Source organism: Sorex araneus, chromosome 10 (assembly GCF_027595985.1).
Source record: "Sorex araneus isolate mSorAra2 chromosome 10, mSorAra2.pri, whole genome shotgun sequence".
Classification (NCBI taxonomy): Eukaryota; Metazoa; Chordata; class Mammalia; order Eulipotyphla; family Soricidae; genus Sorex; species Sorex araneus.
Genome location: NC_073311.1, coordinates 18,264,591 through 18,270,138, shown reverse-complemented (window position 1 = coordinate 18,270,138; position 5,548 = coordinate 18,264,591). Strand labels below are relative to the sequence as shown.

The window sequence follows — 5,548 nt, the reverse complement described above, 5'->3', positions numbered from 1 at the left end:
GAGGGATATCTATAAATGGTGGACAAATAGGTCTGAAGCCAGCTAGCCCCACTTTGCTTGGTAGCAAGTAAGTTACACTCCTACAGCTTGCAAGCATCATGAGGACTTAAAGTGGTCCCACTGCCTGCTAAGCTCCCAATTAGTTCTTGGTCATTTGTACTGCACTGTCTGCCAAGACTCACGTAGGATGTATTCTGCTACCAATGGGGCTTGGGTCTCCAGTGTCCTTCCTTGCCTTCCTCTAGACAGACTCACAACCTCTATCCAGGTCCAGATGTTTCCACTTTTACTGATATTCCCAGACCTTTGTTGCTGAGTGCCTATTTATTACCCCGGCAGCTCATCTTTAGTTTCCAGGATGCTACCTAGGCCTGTGCCAACATACACTTCCAGTCACCCCCCAGACCCACTCGACAATGAAACCCCTACTTCTGCCCATGATAAACACACACTGCTGTTTCATTATTGCCAAGCATAATGAAAAGATGGAAGAATTCACCCATGCTAAAGAATCCAGACAAACTCTGGTGACAGGACAGAGAGTATTGCCAGTAGGGTGCTGTCCTTGATGCTGTCAACACAAGTTTGACCCTTGACAGCAAGGACTGCCTGAGTATCTTCAGAGTGATATCTGAGCACAGAGACAGGAATCAGATTTGAGCACCAATGGGTGTGGCCTCAAACCCAAAAACATAAACAATAAGAAAAAACTTCTAACATAACATGGCAGAGTTAATAACTTAAAAGTGATGGTCAGATCGGCCATTCTCCAGAACTCATGGCTGCTTCTCCCCGAAGGGAGACTAAAATGAGGACCTTATAACCATGCCACCGGACTCCGAGCCAGGCTGTTTTCACTCAGGGTGCACCAGAGGGGGACAGGTGAGAGCCCTCCCTGCCACAAGGGACCCAGCCCCAGCAGCCGACCTCCACAACCCAACCATCACCACGCTCCAGGCTGCTTTCCACACATTCCAGCCGAGCCTCATACATGAGTGAACATATTCCTGGATATGTGGCCAGCTGCAACACATCGTAAGACACTCCCTTCCCATTTTCCACAATTCCCGCACCATATTTGATGGGGTTCAGACAGTAGGCAACAAGTCATAGAGGGAAATATATACATATATATGCATATATACATATTTTTAGACATATGTACCAAACTTTAACATCATGTTAGTGATATCCTATAGAATGGATTAATGGCTCCTGCCAAAATAGAACAATCTTCAAACTGTTTTCTACATGAACACTTTTTTGTAAGCATGTTCAGCAGTTCTTCATAACAGACAATGCAAACTATATTCTTTCGTTTGTGTTTTGGGACAGGGCTTTGAGTTTGGGATGGAAGCATCCCGAATTTGATGGTGGGAAGGTGTAATGGTGGAGGGATTGGTGTTTGAATATTAAATGTATTCAAATATTGTGAAGTAATTTATAAAATAAAAACAAATTAAAAGTGACGGTCATAATGATGCTGGCTAAGATGATATAAGAGAAAAAGAATAACAAGCAAAGAGAAAAGTATAAGAAAAACCTAAATGGAATTCATAGACTAAAGAATATAGTTACTAAACATAAAAGATATAGTATAAAGGCTCAATAGTATGATAGAAGCTCAGATTAAATCAGTCAGTTCAAGATAGCTAGTGAACTTGAAATGTGAAGATAACATGAAACATAGGGACGATAGCAAGAGGAACAGTCAATTTGAAATAGAATTAGAAAACTATAAAGTGACTTATAACAATAACAACAGCAACAACAAAAACAAATCAAAAGAGGTAAATGAACCTCATCATTATACAAAAGGTAAATATCAAAGTATGAGGAAAGAGACTAGGAGAATGAATGAACAGAGACAGGCTGTAGTAGCAATCAGAATCGACATAGAGCAATGGCAATAAATATTTTATACTAAACATCAAAGGCTTTAACACATCAATGAAAATGCACAGAGTGGTGCGATGGATCAGAAAAAAAAAATCTGATTTTCTGCAGTGTATAGGAGGGCCATTTGAGCTCTAATGATAAATATGGCATCAAAATAGTAAAACGTAAACTAAAAAAAAATGAGCATCAGCCATGTTTAATCAGATAAAATAGACTCTAAGTTAACAAATGTGCCTGGAGAGAGGGAGATACATTCTATAATGTTTAAGAGATTAATTTAACAGGGTTTAATATTTATTAATAAATATGCAGCAAGGGAAACACTGAAATATAAGCATATTGATAGAAAGAAAATGCTAATAAGGAAGATAATCCACCTCTAATCAATGGGTATATCAAGCAGACAGAAAATTAACCAGGAACCCTCCCGTTCCATTTTTTATCAGATCTGGACAACGATTTTGGTGATTCTTAAAGGAGGAGTAGTAAATACTGAAACTGACCTCATAGGACTCATAATCTACCATGTAGCACATTGGCTAATTTAAAACAAGCTAAACACAAGAAAGAAAAAGAGAAACCAACCAGGAAATAACCTTAAATGAGGAATTTAACCAAATGAGCATTGTAGACTTTAAGATTTCATTTCCTATTTACAGGACTTTTCAACCCCAAAAACTGACTACACATTCTTCTGAGGTTAACATGAAACATTTGGAGGGATATACCACATGCTGGGACACAAAGCAAGTGTCATTCATGACAATGAATCATATCAGATCTTTTCAAGTCACAATAAAACAAAACTAGAAGTAGACCACAAAAATAAATCTGAACAAAACCAAAACATGTGAGCACTAAGCAGGCTACAGGGTAGGTGAGGAAATTAAAGAATAAAAATTTTAAATGTTCTGGAAACACATGAAAATAAAAATATAAACAATAAGAACGTATGGGACACAATAAAAAATAGGGTAAAGGAGATAGTTATAGCAATCAGACTTGCATCAGAAAACATGAAAAATCTCAGGCAATATAGCTTTAAATATTAAAGAACTAGAAAAAAGAACAAAAAATGAAAACCAGACTCAGTTGAAGGAAGAAAATGATAAAGACAGAACAGAATATATAAAACAGAAATTTAATAAATCATACAGAAGATCAATGAAACCAAGAACTATTTCTTCAAAAGGATAAGCAAGATTGACAAACAGCTAGAATTCCTAAGAAAGAGAACCTCTAACATATAGAATCAGAAATTAAAGGGAATGGTTACAATTGATACCACAGATACAAAAGATTATAAATAATGACTGTAAATAATTTTATGCCATTAACTTGTATAATGTAAAAGCAATGAACTTATTCCTAGGATCATACAACCATAAGAATTAACATTGTTAAAATGGTCATCCTTTCCTAGGTATTATACAGTTTCAATGTAATCCCTATGAAATTCCAGTGGAGTTTTCCCTTAATACTACAGTCTCCTGGTTTTCATATATCAAAATTATAATTTACAATAATCTTAAATTTATGGTATTAGTGCACAAACTTACTGCTCTCCTCATCTCTAAATATTCCAAGACTCTCCACCATTCTCCCTAAATCTCCTCTAGTTTGCCTTTTTATTCCCCTCCTCACTACTGCTTGGCAATCTGAATTTTGTAATCCAGGCTGAGTTTGGCATCATTCTATACTACCTAATCCAAAGGTCTTCTCAAAGGAGATAGAATAAATATTACTGAAATTAAAATTAAACTATTAGGAAGCCCAAATAGCTAAAGAAATTATAAAAGTAAGAGAATGGTGCATAATGTTCCCTTCCCTTTCTTTAAATTGTATTACAAAGTTATTCTAATTAAAATAGTGTGATGCTGGAACTAAAGTAGGTACTCAGGACTGGATATGCCAAGAACAGTAACAAGTCTCACAATGGAGATGTTACTGTGCCCACTCAAGCAAATTGATGAACAACAGGATAACAGTGCCACAGTGCTACTCAGGACCAGAGTGATAGCTGGAGTCTATATGCTTTGTATGTGGAAGTCCAGGGTTTGATCCATGGTCACATCATGGGCCCCTGAGCTTTGTTGGAAGTAGTCCTGAGCACTACCAAGAGCGACCCCAAATAAAAAAAACAACAACAAAACTATCTAAGGTCAGTTTTGTTTATTCTCTCAAGAATGGACTTGAGAGACCAGAAATAAATTTTCACAAAGATGGATAGTTAATTTATTTTAAAGGAGCCAAGAGAGTAAACTAGAAAAATAAATGTCTTTTCAATAAATAAAATATTTGGATATTTGACCTCAAACCATAAATTACATAGAACAAAGCTGGTAAAACATTCCACGGTAACTTTCCGTTATATCATCAGGAAATTAATTCAATGCCACGGGGACCATAAGCAAAAATAAATAGTTGGAGATACATCAAACTGGAAACTTCTGCACAAAGAAAAAAACTATTACCGAACTACTACTAAATAATATACTATGGGAGAAAACATCTAGATACTAAGCATCTGATAAGGGGTTAACATCCAGGATAAACAACTCATAAAAGTCAACAACAAAGAGAACAAATAGTTCATCAAAAATTGGGAAGAGTTATTAGATATTTCACTGAAGAAAGAAAATTGGTGGTCAACAGAGATGAAATTAAAGCTCATTATAACTATCAGTGAAATGAATATCCAAATTTAACTTCACATATATGAAATGTATGTAGTATATAATGTAATGTAATATACGTAACTTCACGTATATGAAATGATCCATATTAGGAAGACTGAAAACAACAGTTTTGGAGAAGGAATACCAAGAAAGAAAGCTTCCTGCACTGTCAGAATTGTAAATTGTTGTAGCCTCTATAGAAGACAATATGCTAGTTTCTCAAAACATTAAAAATAGATCTGCCATATGTTCCAAAATTTTATTTCCAGATATTTAGCTGCAGAAAAAAAACATTAACTTGAAATATATATGCACAAGCTTATGTTTATTGCAGTACTATTTTACAGTACCCACATTTTGGAAACGACAAATACTTAACATTAGACGAACAAACAGATAAAGAACTTGTGGTTATATATATATATATATATATATATATATATATATATATATATGTTACAACAGAATAGGACTGGAACAATATCACAGAGGGCAGGGCATTTGACTTGCACACGACCAACCTGGGTTCGATTCCTCCTCCCATCTCAGAGAGCCCAGCAAGCTACCGAGAGTATCCCACCCACACGGCAGAGCCTGGCAAGCTGCCCGTGGCATATTCGATATGCCAAAAATTGTAACAAGAAATCTTACAATGGAGACTTGTGCCTGCTGGAGCAAATCGATGAATAACAGGAAAAAAAGTGCTACAACAGAATAGTACTCATCTTTATGAAACAGTAAAATATTTCCATTTGTAAAACCATGGACTGAATGAAATGGAGGTTGTGTTAAGTGAAAAAAGTTTGAAGTAGAAAGACAAATGCTGAATGCTTTCACTTATGTATGGAGATAGAAAATGAATGCAAGGAAATAGGCAAAATCAAAATGAACCTCCAGATTCCTATTGAGGTTACCAAAGCACAATGGCAACTGGGGTGAAGAGTAGAGAGATCCTATGCAATAAAACATTA

At 35.9% G+C, this 5,548-nt stretch overlaps 1 non-coding gene across 1 annotated transcript; it reads left to right on the top strand.

Moving 5' to 3' along the window:
- The first annotated feature begins 2,320 nt into the window (after positions 1-2,320).
- Positions 2,321-2,454, top strand: LOC129399220 (small nucleolar RNA SNORA61). Its single transcript, XR_008626995.1, has one exon. It is a non-coding gene; the product is annotated as a small nucleolar RNA SNORA61 (small nucleolar RNA).
- The last annotated feature ends 3,094 nt before the right edge of the window (positions 2,455-5,548 follow it).